The sequence below is a fragment of the Canis aureus genome, chromosome 22, assembly GCF_053574225.1.
Source record: "Canis aureus isolate CA01 chromosome 22, VMU_Caureus_v.1.0, whole genome shotgun sequence".
Lineage (NCBI taxonomy): Eukaryota > Metazoa > Chordata > Mammalia > Carnivora > Canidae > Canis > Canis aureus.
In genome coordinates, this window is record NC_135632.1 from 31,258,172 (window position 1) to 31,280,852 (window position 22,681).

Below are 22,681 nucleotides of genomic sequence, written 5' to 3' on the forward strand. Positions count from 1 at the left end.
AGAATAAATAAGACTTCCAGAGACTAAGCCCTGGAACACCCCAACATTTAGAGGTCAAAGAGCTAAGGAACCAGCAAACTGAGAAGGTATGGTAAGGAAGAAAGAGAAAAACCAGTATGTTAGAGGCCTAGTGAAGACAGCCTTTCAATAAGAAGAGAGTGATCTCTTTCTAATAAGTCACTTAAGATGATGACATATACTTGATTTGGGGACTTATCAGCATGAAATCATTGGTGACCTAGAAAAGAACAGTTTGAGTAAACAGGTGAAGGAAGCAATGCCTCTTTGGAGTAGGTTTGTGAAGAAACTGGAGATACCTATTATAAATAAGTCTGTTAAGAAGTTTTCTATGAAGGGAAAGAGATAAGTGGGGTTGAGGGAAAATAAAGCAAAGAGTATTTTTAAGATGAAAGAATTAATAGGATGTTTGAATAGTGATGGGAAATACCCAGCGGAGAATGAAAAATGAATGTGTCAGGAAAGAATTGGGAGAACTGCTGCAGGACTGAGTGGACTAGAAAAGCAGACAGGATCTTGGCCATTGCCAGAGAATGGGTGATTATCCAGAGTGAAGAGTGAAGGCACACTGTGTAGGGACATAGATGCAGGGAGGTAAGAAGATGCCACAGGGGGAGCTCATGGAAGCTCTTTGCTAAACGTTTTTATTTCCATAGTGAAATAGGAAGCAAATTCATCAGCCAAGAATAAAAATGGGGAGGGGCACATGAGTGGCTCAGTGGTTGAGCATCTGCCTTTGGCTTAGGTTGTGATCCTGGGGTCCTGGGATGGAGTCCTGCATCAGGCTCCCCACAGGAAACCTGCTTCTCCCTCTGCCTATGTCTCTGCCTCTCTCTCTCTCTTTCTTGATAATTAATTAATTAATTAATTAATTAATTAAAAAATAATATAGAGGGGGAGAAGTCTATGAAGGCTTGAGAAGTAAGGGAAAGGATGAAAAGAGTCATCTAGTGGATTAGGAGAAAAATAACCAGGGAAGTATAGTGCAATTACCTAGCACATTGAAAGCCCACTGCAAGTCAGCGATCATGAAAACAAGTCAGCATGAGTGTGTGTGTGTGTGTGTGTGTGTGTGTGTTCACCTGAATGGGTGCAGACCTGATGTGAAAAAAGAGTTCCATGATTTAACCAGAGTTGATATTTTGTCTACGAAATAAGAAAGGAAGAAAGAAGTTTAGGGTACATGTAAGAGAGTGATTATAATGGTAAAATGTGTAACATAAGCTAGGTGAGGAGAGAACAAAGAAGATAAAGTTTCAGTGAATAGATGATGAGACCAATATAATGGATTGCTTAATCCATATTTATTTCAACATGTACCTGAGTATATTGTATAACCAGTGTTCCATTATATATACTTTGTTTAATCACATCCTATAGATGAACTGTAGTAGAAGCATTGGTGAATAGTAATAATAATTAATGACCTTTAATTTATTAATATTGTAGGAACTTAATGCTTAATGATTTGATTCCTAAGAAATACTAATACTTTAGAAACTTAATAATTTACCCATGTCATTGATAGTAACTTATCAAAAAGGCACTAAAAGTATATTTATAATAAATTAGTAATGATTTCTTTCTATTCTGAAATTCCAAAAAATGTACCTGTGTAAAATGTTAAAGATATTTCAACACTTAAGGAAGAGATTAACCGGTCCAAATTATTCACTGAAAACTCTGTTAACTTATAATAGATTCAAACTATATAAATATTGTGAAGTTGCCTTAAATTGTTCCTTTTTAAAATGAAAGTATCAGATGAGAAAATCTCTATGGCCCTTCCAGAAACTAAAATTCTAGATCTCTATGAAATCTCTTAAATGTCTTATTAGCTGGAAGTGTAGTTAATTTACTTCTTTTAATAAAACAGATATATTTTAAAAATATATAATATTTTAATATAATTGTCTTTAACTCCTCAAATATTCCCTTTCTATCCTCTCCTGGCAGAGGTAAGAAAGGATTTGGATTCTTAAACATAGTATTTTTTGATTTTGGAAAATACTTCATATCTTTGAAATCCTTTTTTCTTCATCCCCACAAATAAAGTTTGCTTAACACCCTACTCAATAGCACGAAGACTCTAAGGTTTAAAAAGCAATTCAGCCAGACTATGGAACAGAATACTGAACATGAACTCTCTATATGCGGTGTGGGTGGGGAGAGGAGGAGGGAGATGGAGAGGAGGCGAGAAAAAATGGCTAGAGAACCAGACAATGAAAAAACTGCTCTTTTATTTTACACTATACTAGAACGGTACAATGGCCATATTAAATAAATAAAAATGGTTAAGAAATTTGATGCAGATCACATTTCTGATTTGATGCAAGACAAATAAAAACACATTTTATGTATTCTTCCTGCTAAGTACAACTATAAACCCTGGACAAAATACATAACCAACCATCAGATGACTGAAAGAGAAAAAAAAGTAGACTGGAAAGAGACCACAAAAGTCAAGAAATGATCCTTCTAACCCTCCACACCATACATTAACAAAGTAGAGACAGCATCCTCCTCTTCTCCTTAGACATCACAGTTACAGAGGAGGGGAGAAGTCTGGTGGGTCATCCACAATATGAACTAAGTAAATGACAGCAAAGAGTAGTATGTCTCCCCCTCCTATCTATAGAGTGAAGTGAGAATTGTGAAAGATATAATTGCTGATGAAAAGAATTGTTTAAGCTGTGTATGAACTTCTGAGAAGATTCATGAGTAGCTAATATAAGAATATAAAGAGAATGTGCAGAAACCTATAGGAAGGCAGGAAAGAGGAAAGACGGAAAAATCAGAAAAAAACAAATATAAAGATAGACAAAGAAAAAAATAGTAAAAGCATAGGAAATGAAGTTACATATAAGCACTGATCAAAGAAAGCTGGAGGGCTTTATTAATATTAGACAAATAATTCAGAACAAGTCAAATCACCAGGAAAATATGACCATGCTAAACGTATATGTATCCAACAATAGAGCTTCAAAATATAGGAAGCAAAAATGATGGAAGTGAAAGCATAAATGTTGTTAAGGGCTTCAAAACCTTTCTTTGGTAATCGTTAAAACCATACGAAAATGAGCAAGTGTAGAAAAGATCTAAATACCACCATTAACCTGCAAATCTAACCGAAAGTTACAGAAAACTCCAGTGAACAGCAGCAGAATACACATTCTCTTCAAATGCACATGGAAAATTCATCAGAAAGCACACATATTCATTCATGAAACCAACCCCAACAAATTGAGAACAACTAAAACACCATACAAAGTATATTCCCTATTCATAAGGGAATCATTAAAAATCTAAACAGAATGAATACAGGAAAGTCTCCCAACTCCTTCTGAATCTCATACTACAAATCTTACCCAGTACAATAAAGCAAGAAAAACAAACAAAAGGGATATAAAATCAAAAAGTAGAAATAGAACTTGCCTATTTGCAGATGACCTAATTACCTATATAGAAATGTTTAAGGTATATTCAAGAAAACTGCTATAACTAATAAGAATGCAAGGTCATCACACAGACACACATTACAAACAAGGAACAATTGAAAGCAGAAATTTTACATGCAATTCATAACAATTACAAAAATTACCATATCATATGGTATGAATCTAACAAAACATATCCAGAATTTGTGTGCTAAAACTACAAAGATCTAAATAAATTAAGAGACATACCATATTTGTGCAATGGAGGACACAACATAGAAAAGTTGTCAAATCTCTCCAAATTGATCTATAGATTTAATCCATTCTATCAAAATCCCAGCAAGATTTTTGCAGATATAGATAATCTATCTATCTATCTATCTATCTATCTATCTATCTATCTAATCTATCTATCTAATCTATCTATCTATCTATCTATCTATCTATCTATCTATCTATCATCTATCATCACTTAAAGGAAAAGGAACAAAAGCTTTAATCATTAAAATAATTTCAAAAAAGAATAAAATTTGAGTCACTGCATTACACAATAGTAAGACTTACTATAGAGCTATAGTAATTTGGACACTGGAATTGGCGAAGAGTTTGCACACAGATCAATTGAACAAAATAGAGTCCAGAAGTAGACCAATAAAATATATCAATCAATATTTGGTAAAGGTGCAAAAACAATCAAAAAGAGTGATTAGCTTCTCAACAAATAGTTTTGCAACAGTTGGGCATCCATGGGCAAAAGAATAATGACAGTAACAATAACTTGACCTAAATCCAACACTTTATACAAAAATTAACTGAAAATGGATCAAAACTATTAATCAAAATATAGTACTACAAAATTAATAGAAGAAAAAAATAAGAGAAAATCCTTGTGACCTAGGGTTAGTGAAGAGTTTTTAGACATGGCACGAAAAGCACAATCCATAAAAAAAGAAAAAAAATCAATAACCTAGACTCATCAGAATTAAAGACTTTTTCTCAGTGAAACACATTATTAAGATAATGAAAAGGTAAATCACAAATTGTGAGAAAGTATTGCCAAATGACATATCCAACAAAGGATCTGTTTTCAGAATATATAAACTCGTAAAGTCAATAAAGGAAAAGAGCTAATTAATAAATGAGTAAACAGGCATTTGACTAAATAGAATATATGGAGAACGAGTAGACAAAAAGATGTTGAATATTGTTTGTTACTTGGTAAATGCCGATGAAAGCATGATGAAAGACTTCTATACTATTAGAATGGACAAAATAAAAAAAAATACTAACAAATTAAATCAAGTGTTGATGAGGATGTGGACACACCATGTTTCTCACATGTTGCTAGCTAGAATGTATAATGGTATAGCCACTCTGGAAATCAGTATGTCAATTAAAGATATATTACCATACAACTCAGCATTTGCACTCTTTGTTTCTTTATCCTATAGAAATAAAAACTATGTCCATACAACAATCTATACATAGATCTTCACAGCAACATTATTTGAAATTGCTGAATATCTTTCAACTACTAAATGAATAAACTGCTGTACAATAGAAATCTACTCAACAATAAAAAGAAATGAGTTATTGAAACACAACTTAGATGGATCTCACACGTAGTAAAAAAAAAGACATTTGAAAAGGTTATATATACTGTATTATGCCATTTATAACATTCTTAAAATGACAAAATATAGCAATGAAGAATAGAACAGTGGTTGGAGAAAAGGCATTTGGGATTAGAGTTACAGGTAGGTTGGGAATTTCTTTATAGGGCTAGAATAATTTTGTAATCAGCTTGTGGTGCCAGTTATATGAATCTAGCCATGCAATAAACTTTCACAGAACTATAAAAGGCAAAATTTTAAAAATACATGTAAAAATGGATTCAATCCAAATAAATCTAGTTTAACCATATTGCAGTAATGCCAATTTCCCAGCTTAGTAAAGTATTCTGGTTGTAGATGTTATCATTGGGGAAAGCTGGTAAAAAGGTGCATAAAAACTGTACTATTTTTGCAACACCTTATAAGTCTTGAATTATTTAAAAACAAAAAATTAAAATGCATATAGGAAAATAAAATCTGGTTGATAAATGTGTAGAAACTCTGATCTAATATGCAACTATAGGATGTTGCTCTTTCTAAAATTATTTTCTTGAAGACCAAGAGCAAGAGAAGGGTGTGCTAGGTTTTGTTAGCTACATTTTTATCAGAGGACAAATGAGACAATGTCCCATTTCTTTAAACATTTACATTTTGAGGTTTACAGGAAATAAAGTAGACTAGTTTGATTTATATTAAATAAGGCATACTAAAGCTTGTATAATTGCTGAATGTAAACACAAATTGTACAAGACCACCAGGATTCAAGTTCTGAGCAATGTAGAATAAATAAATACTCAGTGATTAAAAGATGTGCTCTAATGCATCTGTAAGCCAAATATTTAAAGAGCAATGTATTTCATCATTTAAAACTACAAGAGATGCTTATTGGACTTCCAAAGAAATTAAAAAACACTTTACAAGAAAATTAAAAACTTCCTTGACTGCTTTACATACAAATGTAGAGTCACCAGTTCTTCTTAGGGTAGTATAGTTAATGGTCCCAAAGCAGTATTTCATTATTTTTAGAAACCCACTGGCAGGATCCCTGGGTGGCGCAGCGGTTTGGCGCCTGCCTTTGGCCCAGGGCGCGATCCTGGAGACCCGGGATCAAATCCCACGTCGGGCTCCCGGTGCATGGAGCCTGCTTCTCCCTCTGCCTGTGTCTCTGCCTCTCTCTCTCTCTCTCTCTCTCTCTCTCTGTGTGTGACTATCATAAATAAATAAAAATTAAAAAAAAAAAAAAGAAAAGAAACCCACTGGCAAAACTAGTTCTCAAAAAATTTATTTTCTTTCTTTTGAAATCATCTAATGGAACAAAAAGACACCAAAACAGAATAACAATACTTAGATAGATGATAGATAGATAGATAGATAGATAGATAGATAGATAGATAGATGATAGATTTTTTAAGTATCTGAATTAGTTCCCCCACCCACTTCATTCTAAATCTTGATTTGTTTATATCTTGGGAAAAAACAAAGCAGGAATACTACATACTTGTTTCAATTTGTTGAACTTTCTAAGATTAAGGAGACAAATTTCCAATTATTTGTACCAATGTAGGGAAACACTGTCATGTAAAGTACAAATTACTTAAAATTCAGCCTGGTGAATCATAGACTTCCAGGGCCTCTCTGAGAAAAGTAGCAATAGTTTACTGGTCTGCTATTCACCTTTTGGAGAGAAGAATCAGATTAAGCACTGAAGACACTACCCCTGGGGGAACAGGAAGAGGGCAGCACATCAAGGAAAGAAAAGCAACCTGTGTTAAGCAACCATTTTGCCCCAACACTTACGTGCTATCTCAGTGAGATTACAGTGGCCCAAGTTGTCATCCACTTCTCAGCTTTACTGTTAAGGAATTGAAGGCATAGAAATAGTGAATGCCTTGGGGTGCCTGAGTGGTGCAGTCAGTTAAGCCTTCAACTCTTGGTTTTGCTCAGTTGCCATTTTAGGATTATGAGATCCAGCCCTACACCCAGCTCTGCATTCAGCACAGAGTCTGCTTAGGATTCTCTCTCTCTCTCTCCCTCTGTCCCTCCACTTTTCTCTCTCTCTCTCTCTCTCAAATAAATAAATAAATCTTAAAAAAAAAAAAGAAAGAAACAGTTAATACCTTGACCAAGGACAGACAATTAGCCAAGCCAATTTCAGATCTCTATCCTCAAAGCTAGTACTCCTTGACTTGTGGAATATTATTGCCTCATAACATGTACAGATCAAAAGACATCGAGTGACTGCATTTCAACATTTATCCACAGAACTCATGGCTAAATGACAGTCAATTTTACAGATAGCTAAAAAGCATCATCAGGTTGACAGCTTATTTGGGGTAACTGAAACATGAGAACACTATAATTCCCAGGCACAAAAAGACTTCGGTCTTAAAGGAAATTTGGAAAACACCCAGGCCTATTCTTTCTGGTAAAATGTTTAGCCCACAGTAATATTGTGGGTTGGTTGGTGGTTTTTGGTTTTTGTGGTTTTTTTTGTTTGTTTGTTTGGTTTTAATACAATGTTTTTTCAATATGATGTTTACTAAGTTTTTTAGTAATTGTTTTAACTAAAACTATGTTTATTTGGCTTAGCATTTTTTTAACTAAACAAAACTGTTTGGGTTTTTTATTTACTAGTTTTAAGTTTATATGTTTCATGAATTTTATTCTTTGGATTTCATTTCAAATTTAACTGTTGGTGTTCCTTTGTTTTTCTCTCCATAGCCATTTTCCTTACAGTCTAAAAAATGCCAGATTTAAATTGGTGATGGAAAACCAAATCAAACCATTAAATGTAATATTTAGGTTGAAATTATAAACAAAATGCATCTATAAATTAATTTAATTCTCTGTGTGTATACATGCCCACTTATAGGCAGATTTTTAAATAAATACAGTACAGTCCTGTAAATGTATTTTCTCTTCTCTAGGATTTTCTTAATGACATTTTATTTTTTCTAGCTTACTTTATTGTGACACAGTATATAATACATATACCATACAAAATATGTTAACTATGTTACAGTAAGTCTTCATGTAATAGTAGTCTATTAGTGGTCAAATTTTGAGGGGAGTCAAAATTTACATGTGATTTTTTTTAAAGACTTTATTTATTCATAAGAGACACACACAGAGAGGCAGAAACACAGGCAGAGAGAGAAGCAGGCTCCTTGCTGGGAGCCCGATGGGGGACGGACGAGATCCCCAGACCCGGGATCACACTCTAGCGGAAGGCAGACACTCAACCACAGAGGCACCCAAGCGTCCCTATATGTGAATTTTTAACTGTGCACGGGGTTCATCTTCCAAACCCACATGTTGTTCAAGGGACAACTGTACATATAAACATTTATTTAAATTCTTATATATTACATTTGCTTGATTCTGTAGCTATTCTTTCCATCTTCTCTACTCTGGTCTCCAACCTGAGAAACTTAACTGTGCAGACCATCTCAGTAGGCGTCCTTACTTCCTGGCAGCCGTAAGCCAATGGAGAGCCCCAACAGCTGGGAGCAGGAGAGAGAAATGAGGTTGGTGCAGTCATGGGCATGGTAGTGTTTTATTTCCCAGTTCTCTCCCTGGGGGGTCATCTGGGTCTAACTGTGTTAACAGGCACAGGTCTCAGAACAGCCTCCCCCACAGGATTTTCACTCCCCTGGGTTCCTAAAATATCTCTGTCCTCACTGTCATGAATGGTGGTAGTGATCCCTTACTATTAAATGTTTTCTCACTATTATCAGATTTCCCTTCTCACTGTCTGCCAGTTTGAGCATGTCACTTGCTTCCTCTGGGGTTATGAATGATGACAGTGATAATGAAATTTATATGGAGAGGGAGAAATTCATTTAATATAGCATGTGTTTTATGCATTAAGTTTAAAACAATAAAAACAAACACAAGGAGAGTGAAAGACCTTCCCATACCCCAAACTTCTATGATCCCCAGAAAGAGCAACTATTAACTACTACTTATGTATGCAGTAGATCTATTTCTATCTATTTGCATACACATACTGGCAGATAATTTGTTCTCATGGTATGCTTAGATCATATAATGCATATTCAACTGTCACTTGTCTTTAAATATTTGCCTAATGATATTTAGATTTATTAAACTTTTATATTGTTACCAACAATGATGCAATAAATATCTATATATATGATTGATAAGTTACTTTCTAAAAAACTTATTCAACATCATGCTGTTCTTCATTAAACAATTTTATTTAAACTCACAATTATATATGAGTGTGTGTATATATGCATATGAAATCTGAATTATTACTAGAGAATTTTCTTTTAATATTAACAACTATGACATACCTTTTAAAATGAGTGAATATTACATTTTATTCTTTACATATATATGCTTTCCTTATTCCTCACAACCACCTTGGAATAAAGCTATCATTTTGTGATCTAATGTTGAAACCACAGAGGCTAAGAAATTAAAAAGCCCAAACCCTCAGAGCTTGCAAATAGAACTTTATATGAATGTAAGGACCTCTGTATTTAAACCCCTCCTCTTTGAACTACACCATGGTTTCTCTCCCCACTAGGCAAGATTCTTCACTTACAAAAGAAACTCAATGTCTAGTAGGGAAGTTGATCAGAATATTTTTCCTGAAATATAATTTTGGGCTTTTCTTCTGGCTATGTCTTCCTACTTCATGTATCATCTCCAGATTTATATCTACAGCAAGGGAGATACAGTAGGACAAAAAGAACAAATAAATGCTATTTATGGGTTTTAAGTTTCAAACACTAGCCTTGATCAGGTGGGGATAAGGAGTCAGGAAAGAAGAACTCAGATATAAAGAGCACATTGATAAGAATACAGATTCAGTCATTCTGTATTTGGACCAGGTATTAATAATGATCCAGAGTAATAGTCTAAAAGTATAATTTAGAGGCTAGTGTTTCCCCAACAAGGAGTACTGTGTGTTAGTCGCTGACCATACTGGCCACTAGGTCCAAATCAATAGGAAAGCTGGAGGGAGATAGACCTCCAGGTAGTTGAACATGAGAGAGAAGATAACATTTTCCCCAATAAAGAAGTAAAATCAACCCAGCTGGGATAAACAACAGAGAGATTTGCTATGGATGTTAGAGTAAAAGAAATGTAGTGCTAGAAAACCGTGCCTGGAGAGTTTGGCTACTCAGCGAAGGGAGAATGGAGCAGTGACCTGCAAGACAGACGACCATGAAATGCACACATGACAGAAACAAAGCAAACTGTGCAGTGCAATGAGCACAGTGAATAGAAGTGCTTATGAAGCTCTGTGAGCATCCAAGGAAAGCATTAATTAGCCTGAGGGAGAATCATCTGGTCTACTAAAAAAAGGAGGAAGGATTCAATTTTATTTATAGGATTTGATCTAACATCTCTAAAATGTTTCATTTAAGTAGAATAAACAGTAATATTTGAGAAATAGCTCCAGTTAGAATTATTTTATTAATTAAGCATGCTAAAAGTGTAAGCAGTCCACAGGAGTTTTCCATTAATATTATTAACTATTATAAACCAAAGGGCTATAACAATTAGTTAGACAAAATACATTTTTTGTATGTCTTTCCCTGTTGTCTTAAAGCTTTAGACTGAAACAAATCACACTGAGAACCTAAAATAATATCTACCTTGTCCCCATTCTATATTATACCGACATTACATTATAATGTGCTTTTTTATGATGTAGATTTTTATTGTCTCTCTGTACTTGCCTAGTTATAAACTTCATGAAGGCAAAGATCTTTGCCTGACAAATAAAAGGTTTTCTATAACATTTGTTGAATGAACGAATAGCAGGTGACATAAAATATTTTATGTTCACACTTAGATCATGTTGATTCTGGTTTTCTGGTTTTCCTGAGACTTTAAACCTAAAAATGTGTACAACTTTGAAAAAAATCTTCACAGAATTTAGATGAATAAAACACTAGACTGCAAAGCAAATCAAAATGACACATTTTAATGATAATGTTATAAAATAAAGAGGATCTGTAAGCCAGTATATTTAGAATTTTTTATAAATTGTGAAGCGAGCACATTGTGTGAAGTTTTTTACTATTCTGGGTTTTTGCTTATTTTCAAGAGACTATTTTGTCTTTCATTGTTTAAAGGAGACAAAACAATAAAATAGTAGAGAGGGCTTTTCAAACAAGACAGTTTTGATAACCAGAAGCTACATGCTAGTTGCTAGTGAATCTGTATTTCATTCATGGTTAGTGAATTAAAATTACAGTAGTAATTATTCCTATTGCTATTTTGTAAATGCTTATAATTAGAAAGAGACCGAGCAATGTAGAACAAATACAACAATGTAGCCATAGTGTTAGTATCAGAGTTCAAAGAACTTTAAAAATAAACAGTAGTTATTCCTGCCTCCCCAAATTTACCTCCTTCCCTGCTGGTGAGAGAATCTCAATTTTTCTTGCAAAACCACCAGCCCCTACTCTATCCCTGTGCTGGATTGATTTCAGCTCCCAGAATGGGCATGTGACCCACAGATGGCTAGTTTATCAGAGCAGGACATATGATTCCTGGCCATGGGGACTGACCCTAACCCAGTCAGTTTGGTGAAAGTTATCCTGAAGCTTTTATTGTAATAACTAGGAAAGGGATATTTTCTTTTTTGCTGAACTTAATGTTGGGAAAATGGAAGCCTTGACCTGCTGGTAAGGATGATGTTATCAATACAGAGGAAAGCTCCCCAGAAAATGAAGATTGGGAAATGGACTGTTTATGATAATACTGTATGTTTTCTCTCTGTCAGGTCTCATTCTAGGAACCTCATGTCTATTAACACACCATTCAAAGAAAGATGACATTATTATACACACTACATAACTAAGGAAACTGTCAATGTGTGCAGTATCATAGCTAGTAAACAGTGGAACCAGGACATACAACAGAGGCTGTGCTCTTAAATCCAGTTGTGCATAAAACCACACATACCCCATTCTCTGACCTCCATCTATGACTTTTCTTTTTCTTTTTTTTTTAAGATTTTATTTATTTATTCATGAGAGACACAAAGAGAGAGAGGCAGAGACATAGGCAGAAAAAGCAGGCTCCATGCAGGGAGCCCGATGTAGGACTTCATCTGGGGACTCCAGAATCATGCCCTGAGCTGAAGGCAGGTGCTAAACCTAACTGCTGAGCCACCCAGGCATCCCTATCTACTTTTCATTAAATGAGTCAATACACTCCCCTTTTAAGTCAGATTTTTTTTTGACATTTGCCATTAAAATTCTGAATAATAATAGCACTGTAATTAATGAGAACAGGAACAAGTATGCTGAGATAACATAGGTCTACTATATAACTTGGCCCACTAAACAAAAAAATTAACATAGGATAGATCATGTCTGTGTAATATTAGCTATTATTTACACTATAGCAAACTAGTTAGTTGAGTACTATTTTTTTAAGGTTTTATTTATTTACTTATTTAGAGAGAGGGAGTATGAGCAGGGGGAGGGGCAGAAGAAGAGAGAAAAAGTATATGTTAAGCAGATTACACTGAACATGGAGCCCAACGTGTAGCTTGATCGTATGACTCTGAGATCATGACTAGAGCCAAAATCAAGAATTGGTCACTTAACTGATTGAGTCACCAAGGCACCCTTAATAGTCAAGTACTTGGATAAGAGTCTTGGATGGAATTTTTGAAGAGGTCAGAACATGACAGATCCCAATATTCATATTATTCCTTGTGGGGGTAATAATGTGAAATTGAAAACTAAGCCTACCTATTAGTAGGGCTCTCCATTATGATAAAAAAAGAAGTATCCTCTTAAGTACTAAATATTAAAATCTATACTTACAAAAGGACCACAGGCAATATACTGTTTCCATATTCAAAAAATTAATTTTCTTAGCAAAAGTTCAAATTATTTTAAAATTCAAACAATCAGCCCAAATCCTGCCTACAAAGTATATAAAACTGACATTATAACTGGATAGAGTTTTTAGTTGTTGTTTTCTTATAAAAAAAAATATATATATATATATATATATATATATATATATATATATATATATATATGGAACACTTCATGGATTTGGGTGTAATCCCTCTATGCAGGGGCCGTGCTAATATTATCTGTATCATTCCAATTTTAGTACATGTGCTGCCAAAGCAAACACTGTTATTTGATGTTTTAAGAGGCATGTTTAAAATCTATTATAGGCCAGGAATGAAATCTTGCCATTTGCAACAACATGGATAGAGGTAGAAGTATAATGCTAAATGAGTCAGTCACAGAAAGACAAATACATATGATTTCATTCATATGTGAGATGTAAGAAACACAATAAAGAAAGAGAACAAACTGGTGGTTACCAGAGGGGAATTGTGTGGGGGATGGGTGAAATAGATCAAAGAGATTAATGGGTGAAATAGGTGAAAAAGATTCTATACATCACTCACTTAATGAGCAGTGAGTAATGTATAGAATCTTGAATCATTATATTGTACATCTGAAACTAATATGACACTGGATGCTTAACTATATTGGAATTAAAATTTTTAAAAATTCTCTTACAGGCCAAAGTACCCTTTTTGAGTTTGTAGAGATTACGAGATTTTTCTCACAAAAGTTTTTGGCAAAAAAGATTTTATTCTTTTGATCCATGCAAGAGCTTAGCTAGTGCTTATTACCCTTTAAATTTCTGTAATTACTCATAAGAGCTTTAAAATTGCAGTTTTTCAGGTACCTCCTTTCAGGGAATATTTCCTCCACAGTGAGTCAGGGTTGACTTTAGATCCCACTCACCATATCCCTAGCCCTGCATCTGCCATAGAATTCAGTAATAAATGAGGCTTTTTCCTATAATACCTAGGAAAAAGGGACTCTCTTTAAAAAAAAAATTATTTATGAGAGCCAAAGAGAAATAGAGAGGCAGAGACATAGGCAGAGGGAGAAGCAGGATCCAAGCAGGGAGCCCGATGCAGGACTCAACCCTAGAACTCCAGGATCATGCCCTGAACCAAAGGCAGACACTTAACAACCACTGAGCCGCCCAGGCAAAAGGGACTCTCTTTTATTGGACTTAGAATTGAGAATATGGAAGCCTGGGGCTATTGGCAATGGTGGCTTCAACAAAGAAGAAGGTTGACCGGAGAGGCAAGAATTTAAAAACCAAGTTTCTGAGGCTGACATTGAGTAAATATTGCATTTCTGTGATAATTGTTTTATGACTATTTATTATAAAAAATAGCTTGAATATAGCTTATTCTTATTATTCAATACCACTTTAGACTAAGGGCTTCATGAATAGAATTCTAATTGTATAAGATTTGTATAACAACCTTAATATAAAACCATATAATTCAAGGAAACTCAACTGAATTAGAAATTGTGCTTTATAAATTTGTCTTCAGTCATGCACGATGGAGCTATCAAATCCAATTAAGTAAAAATTTACCAGACCTATAAGAGCAGAATCCAGAAACAGTGAAAAGTCTTTCATTAAGTGGATTCTACGTAAATAAGAGGTGCTATTTCTGGTCATACTACACTTTTAAACACTGAACTGTTTTGGTTAAAGAACAGAACCATTTACTCAACACCACTCAGCTTTCTGTATTAAAGTGTAGACATATCTTCTATTATTTCTTGGAAAACCTTCAAAACTGCAGAAGAAAAGGGATGACCACAATTAAACATATTTTTTTAAAAATTATCCTTGGTGATATGAGTCAACAATTAAAACTATGCTTAGCTTCAAAAACAAACTAAAAAGAGGAGCTGTTTTTGAAAATAAAATGTGTACGGTTTACTAAGTGAAGCTGAAGGATGGGCCCTTCCAGATGGCTTTGTAAGATCTACATGGTGGTAGTTATACATGGCTTATCTGACACATCTGTCTGACCTTTATTTAGTCTAGCAGTACCATTTGTCTCAATTTGAAATTATGTAATCAATGACCATAAAACTTTAGGAATTTATGGTTACTTTCCAAACTCTCTTTTCTAAGAACTATTAAATTGTTTCCTAAAGAAAGATAAACAAAAGATACAATTCAAGGGAATAGATCACATGAAACCCAAAGAGTCCCAACTTGCTACTCACCTTCTATTCTTTGGCTTTCTTAGGAATACACAAACTTCTGCTTCATATTGCTTTGGGGGTTTCAAAGAATTGTGAAGTAGAAGTAAAAGGTGTCATATAACAGATCGTTACTACTCAAAGTGTGGTACCAGGACTAGTAGCAATAGCACTACCTGTGAGCTGGTTAGAAATATTGAATCTCAGGCCCTGCCCTGGACCTGTCTGAATCAGAATCTGCATTTGCAATCCACAGTTGATTTGTAAGCAGGTCACAATAGGCGGAGGTTTCTGAATTATGTTTATAAGGACACTAACTCCTAAATGTCTTTGCCTATATACTTTTCCAATCTTGACTTTTCTGTCAGCTGATTACAGATATAACAAGGACTAACCATAATTATAGCTAATGCTTATTTTATTGCATGCTTGCACTAAATAAATTACATAAATTACTTTATTTTATCCTAAAACTATTGCTTATGAGATGTATTTATGACACAGGGAAGTGATTCTCACACTTGAGCCTGCATTCAGAAGCACCTGAAGGGCTCCTTTAAGAAACAGTTTGCTCAGCCTACACACCAGAGTTTCTGATTCAATAAATTTGAATATGCTTCCAAGATCTGGGTTTCACCAAGTACTCAGCTGATGCTGATTGGGACCACTAATGCAGAAACCCCAAATATTAGGATCTGTCCATTCAACTACCTGAGTCCACATCTCAGATGCAGGCTATTTGTCAAAAAAATTTACCTAGTCTGAGGGGTTCTCTCTGGGCCCCCTTTCTTCTCACAGTTGTCACTGCTCATTCTGCCTCTTTTCTTTTTTTTTCTTTTTCTTTTTTTTTCTTTCTTTTTTTTTTATTGGGGTTCAATTTACCAACATACAGAATAACCCCCAGTGCCCATCACCCAATCACTCCCACCCCCCACCCTCCTCCGCTTCTACCACCCCTAGTTCGTTTCCCAGAGTTAGCAGTCTTTACGTTCTGTCTCCCTTTCTGGTATTTCCCACACATTTCTTCTCCCTTCCCTTCTATTCCCTTTCACTATTATTTATATTCCCCAAATGAATGAGAACATATAATGTTTGTCCTTCTCTGACTGACTTACTTCACTCAGCATAATACCCTCCAGTTCCATCCACGTTGAAGCAAATGGTGGGTATTTGTCATTTCTAATAGCTGAGTAATATTCCATTGTATACATAAACCACATCTTCTTTATCCATTCATCTTTCGTTGGACACCGAGGCTCCTTCCACAGTTTGGCTATCGTGGCCATTGCTGCTAGAAACATCGGGGTGCAGGTGTCCCGGCGTTTCATTGCATCTGTATTTTTGGGGTAAATCCCCAACAGTGCAATTGCTGGGTAGTAGGGCAGGTCTATTTTTAACTGTTTGAGGAACCTCCACACAGTTTACAGAGTGGCTGCACCAGTTCACATTCCCACCAACAGTGTAAGAGGGTTCCCTTTTCTCCGCATCCTCTCCAACATTTGTTGTTTCCTGCCTTGTTAATTTTCCCCATTCTCACTGGTGTGAGGTGGTATCTCATTGTGGTTTTGATTTGTATTTCCCTGATGGCAAGTGATGCAGAGCATTTTCTCATATGCATGTTGGCCATGGTTCAACACCCGTAAAACAATCAATGTGATTCATCATATCAGCAAGAGAAAAACCAAGAACCATATGATCCTCTCATTAGATGCAGAGAAAGCATTTGACAAAATACAGCATCCATTCCTGATCAAAACTCTTCAGAGTGTAGGGATAGAGGGAACATTCCTCAACATCTTAAAAGCCATCTACGAAAAGCCCACAGCAAATATCATTCTCAATGGGGAAGCACTGGGAGCCTTTCCCCTAAGATCAGGAACAAGACAGGGATGTCCACTCTCACCACTGCTATTCAACATAGTACTGGAAGTCCTAGCCTCAGCAATCAGACAACAAAAAGACATTAAAGGCATTCAAATTGGCAAAGAAGAAGTCAAACTCTCCCTCTTCGCCGATGACATGATACTGTACATAGAAAACCCAAAAGTCTCCACCCCAAGATTGCTAGAACTCATACAGCAATTCGGTAGCGTGGCAGGATTCAAAATCAATGCCCAGAAATCAGTGGCATTTCTATACACTAACAATGAGACTGAAGAAAGAGAAATTAAGGAGTCAACCCATTTACAATTGCACCCAAAAGCATAAGATACCTAGGAATAAACCTAACCAAAGATGTAAAGGATCTATACCCTCAAAACTATAGAACATTTCTGAAAGAAATGGAGGAAGACACAAAGAGATGGAAAAATATTCCATGCTCATGGATTGGCAGAATTAATATTGTGAAAATGTCAATGTTACCCAGGGCAATATACACGTTTAATGCAATCCCTATCAAAATACCATGGACTTTCTTCAGAGAGTTAGAACAAATTATTTATTTATTTTTTTTTAGAACAAATTATTTTAAGATTTGTGTGGAATCAGAAAAGACCCCGAATAGCCAGGGGAATTTTAAAAAAGAAAACCATATCTGGGGGCATCACAATGCCAGATTTCAGGTTGTACTACAAAGCTGTGGTCATCAAGACAGTGTAGTACTGGCACAAAAACAGACACATAGATCAATGGAACAGAATAGAGAACCCAGAAGTGGACCCTCAACTTTATGGTCAACTAATATTCGATAAAGGAGGAAAGACTATCCATTGGAAGAAAGACAGTCTCTTCAATAAATGGTGCTGGGAAAATTGGACATCCACATGCAGAAGAATGAAACTAGACCACTCTCTTTCACCATACACAAACATAAACTCAAAATGGATGAAAGATCTAAATGTGAGACAAGATTCCATCAAAATCCTAGAGAAGAACACAGGCAACACCCTTTTTGAACTCGGCCACAGTAACTTCTTGCAAGATACATCCACGAAGGCAAAAGAAACAAAAGCAAAAATGAACTATTGGGACTTCATCAAGATAAGAAGCTTTTGCACAGCAAAAGACACAGTCAACAAAACTAAAAGACAACCTACAGAATGCGAGAAGATATTTGCAAATGACGCATCAGATAAAGGGCTGGTTTCCAAGATCCATAAAGAACTTATTAAACTCAACAGCAAAGAAACAAACAATCCAATCATGGAATGGGCAAAAGACATGATGAGAAGTCTCACAGAGGAAGACATAGACATGGCTAACATGCCTCTTTTCTTAAGCTACCAAAAGACAATTACTTTTTCCCTTCCCTCCTCCTTCTGACTGTCCTTAAGTCTCCAATGTTTTGGCTTTGATGTTATCAGTGCTAATTAGTGCAGAGTGATGGGTAATTTTTGTGTGTAAGAAACAGTCCAGAAATTTCACCAAATCTCAGAGTTTATTCCCTTGACTCTTACTTCAGATTTTAATATGGAATTAAGTTCCTATCAGATTCTCGGGGCCTTTATGTTCAAATAACTCAGAGGCGCTTCAAAGAAATAACTAGTTTAAATTCACATCTTTGTAAGAAAAAGAGATTGTTGAAATACTTCCATTTACATTACTTCATTTGCTTCTGTCAAGAATTAAACATGCAAGGTAAATAAAATAAAATAATGCCACAAAAAATTAGGAGGAACTAAAAAGAAAGTAGCAACTGAAAGATAAGTTTTAGTTCAGGGAGATCGTCTATTCAGAATAACCATATTTCCATTTTTTAAAAAAGATTTTATTTATTTATTCATGAAAGACACACACACACACACACAGAGAGAGAGAGAGAGAGAGAGAGAGAGGCAGAGACACAGGCAGAGGAAGAAGCAGGCTCCACGCAGGGAGCCCGATGTGGGACTTGATCCCGGGTCTCCAGGATCACAACCTAGGCCGAAAGCAGCACTAAACCACTAGGCCACGTGGGCTGCCCCTATATTTCCATTTTTATACATGTTCAAACAGGGCCTTATGTACATCTCAAAACTATGCAGTAATTGTTATATGTGTGGGTATTCTATATACCCATAGTTTTATTGTTTTATTTATATAAACATTTCTCAGTTGGAAAGAGTTGTGTTCACATCAGATTTTACCTAAAGAAATCATGTGTTAGGGATCCCTGGGTGGCGCAGCAGTTTGGCGCCTGCCTTTGGCCCAGGGCGCGATCCTGGAGACTCGGGATCGAATCCCACGTCGGGCTCCCGGTGCATGGAGCCTGCTTCTCCCTCTGCCTGTGTCTCTGCCTCTTTCTCTCTCTCTCTTTCTCTCTGTGTGACTATCATAAATAAATAAAAATTTAAAAAAAAAGAAAGAAATCATGTGTTAGATACTTGGAATAGCATCCCTAGAAACATAAAAATGAGTAAAAAGGTTGTTTCAGATAAATAATTAGTAGTGAAAATTCATGCTTACTTTTCTTCTCCCCTATGTTCTGAACAGGAATTATTTACACAAGGCATACCCATTGCACTGAGTATTAAGTAAGAGATAAATATTTTTAATTTCTTCCTTCAGGCCACTAACACAATTAGTTTGCTAACACATTCAACTACAGAAGGATAGAGACAGTGGTTAAAACATGACTTAACAAGCCTGCTGTGAATCCACATATTAGTTTTTGAAATATTTTTACATTTGAAAAGGAGAATCCAGAACAAAATTTAAGTAAATATAACTACTAGAGGTTTTAACTTAATCTCAGCTGTACTCATGTAAAAACGCAGACCGTATAAAGCATGTGTGGGGTTAGTCCCTCAGGAGATGATGTGACTGAACAGTGAGCCTCTTGGGAAAGCTTATCTCACAGGAGACTAAAAATCAATCATTTGAGGAGCACTGAAGGGAAAGAGGGATTCTCGATTTACATCTATTAATATTAGACATAACTAATGTAATTCAGTTATAGTTATTTTTAACACTTTTGTCCTTTAACTTTTATACTAAATTTAAAAATGATTATCCACCACTGTTAGGGTAAATTCTCCTTATCATTTCTTGTAAGGCAGGTCTAGCGGTGATGAACTCCCTTAGTTTCTATTTATCTTTATCTTCCCTTCCCTTTGGAAAGATAAGTTTTCCAGGTATAGCAGCTTGGTTAGCAGGGTATACATCCCACACCCTTCTGGCCTTCAAGGATTCTGCTGAAATATCCGCTAATAATCTTATGGGCCTTCCTTGTATACAAGTGACTTTTCTCTTGCTGCTTTCAAAATTCTCTCTTTAACTTCTGACAATTAGACTATAGTGTGTCTCCATGTGGTTCTCTTTGGATCCATCTACCATACAATCTAAGAATCCTATTTCTGAGTACATAACCAAAGGAAATGAAATTAGTATCTCAAAGAGATATTTACACTCCTGTGTTCATTGCAGCATTATTCATGATAGCCAAGATACGGAAACTACCTGTGTCTACAGACAGAAGAATGAATAAAGAAAATGTGGTGTCTGTGTATGTGTTCGGATATATATAATATGTATATATAATATATGTATTATATATATTATATATATATATTATATGCGTGGTTATAAATATAGAATGGATTTTTTTTCAGCCTTAAAAAACAAGGGAATCCTGCTATTTGAGATAACATGGATGAACCTAGAGGACACTATGTTAAGTGAAATAAGCCAGACACAAATAAAGTTGGCCCTTGAACAACATAAGGGTTAGGGGCATGAACCCATTGTGCAGTCAAAAATCTATGTATAACTTTTGACTTTCCCAAAATTTAACAACTAATAGGCTACTGTTGGCTGGAAGCCTTACTGATAACATAAGCATTTGATTAACACATGCTTTATATATTTCTTATAACAATGCTCTTACAATAAAATATGCTAGAGAAAGGGAAATGTTATTAAGAAAATCATAAGGAAGAGACAATACATTTATAGTACTGTAATGTAAAAAATCCACATATAAGTAGACCTGCACAGTTCAAAATCATGTTGTTCAAGGGTCAACGATACTGATCTCGGGAGGCAAAGTTAAAATGCCAGAGGAGCAGGGGTACTCTAGGCTTGCCTCATCCTCTGAACATAGCTACATAAACATCAAATCATTTTTAACACCCAAGAAATCAATCTGAGAACTGCAGAGAGCAAAAATGTACAACTAGAGGTAGAAAAATACCATATGGGAGATGTAGCAGAGTTACAAATTAATATCTAAATGTGATAATCACAGTAGCTCTCGCTGTGTGTTGATTCAAATGTTCCTGTTTGTATTATCCAGTCACTTTCAGTTTTAATATTGTCTTTCAGCTTAATCTGTTTTCTCTGTTCCTGTCCAAGAAGGTTTTTTTGTTGGAGCAAGTCTTCTGAGAACAATTCAGAGTAGAGGTCATCTCTGGCCTCATGATTATGGTCTTTGAGAATATGCTGGTTGATATTGACTGGGATGAGTTGGTTGGGTATCCATCTCAGGGTACTCTACCATATACGCTGCTGAAGTCTTGGGCCAAAACTCATTTCATTTATATCTGGAAGAGGAACAAGAATATCTTCCTGGCTAATCCAACCTTATATAGATTCATGTTAGGGATCCCTGGGTGGCGCAGCGGTTTAGCGCCTGCCTTTGGCCCAGGGCGTGATCCTGGAGACCCAGGATCGAATCCCACATCGGGCTCCTGGTGCATGGAGCCTGCTTCTCCCTCTGCCTATGTCTCTGCCTCTCTCTCTGTGTGACTATCATAAATAAATAAAAATTAAAAAAAAAAGATTCATGTTAATGCTACAAACTACTCTGAGGCTCTGCTACAACATCAAACCAAAACTCAGTCTAGGATGTGGGCATTCCTTGCCTCTCACCATGCCAGACCCCATAGCAACTCAGCTATGTATGATTTCACCATGTGGAGATATAGGGAAATATTTGAGTCTCTCTTCCTATCAGAAGAGAACTAAGAAAAGTTCTACTGTGCAACTCAAGCCCTCTTTTTTCTCATCTTTTTACTTGGTACAAACTCACCAAAGTAGAACTATTCTGGAATAAGTTCTAAATGAAATATGAGCCAAGTTTCTTTAAGCCTTGATGTTTCTATAAATACCTCTAATATATTTTCCCTCTTTGAGACTTCTTACCTCATTTCCAGTTTCCCCATATACCTTACCTATTCCCCTTTTTAATTTTAATACCTCCCTGAATCACATACAACAAACAAATATCTGGTATTGTTCATAATAATAAGTAACAGAAATATTTTAGGTCACTTTATTCTGCCTTAAATTTTAAAATCCTTCAACTGTTTGATTACTAAGGCCCTATTTCCAAAGGAAACAAAAAGCATTTCTCTTCCAAGGATGTTAAAAGAAATATGTTGTTTATTTGTTTGTTGAGTATGTTGTTTGGTTTATACAATTTTATGAACCTCAGAGAAATTATGTTATAGCATATGATATTTGTGGTGGGCTTTCATATTAAGCTAATAAAGGCAATCATTAAATAGCATATCGAAGACAAGATATTTGTAAGCATCATGAAATAACTCAATCAACCTTATTATGTGATGACAATGACAATATTATTGATAGTTTGGTAAAGAAATCATTTAAGGGTCAGATATATTGAATGTAGGGATCTCCA

At 35.4% G+C, this 22,681-nt stretch overlaps 1 protein-coding gene and 1 non-coding gene across 3 annotated transcripts in view; both read right to left on the reverse strand.

The window, feature by feature from the left end:
• ZNF385D (zinc finger protein 385D) overlaps positions 1 to 22,681 on the reverse strand; it is an 892,499-nt gene that overhangs the window by 630,732 nt on the left and 239,086 nt on the right. The gene's annotated exons all lie outside the window — the stretch shown is intronic.
• LOC144294441 (U6 spliceosomal RNA) lies at positions 13,105 to 13,213 on the reverse strand. Its single transcript, XR_013361821.1, has one exon. It is a non-coding gene; the product is annotated as a U6 spliceosomal RNA (small nuclear RNA).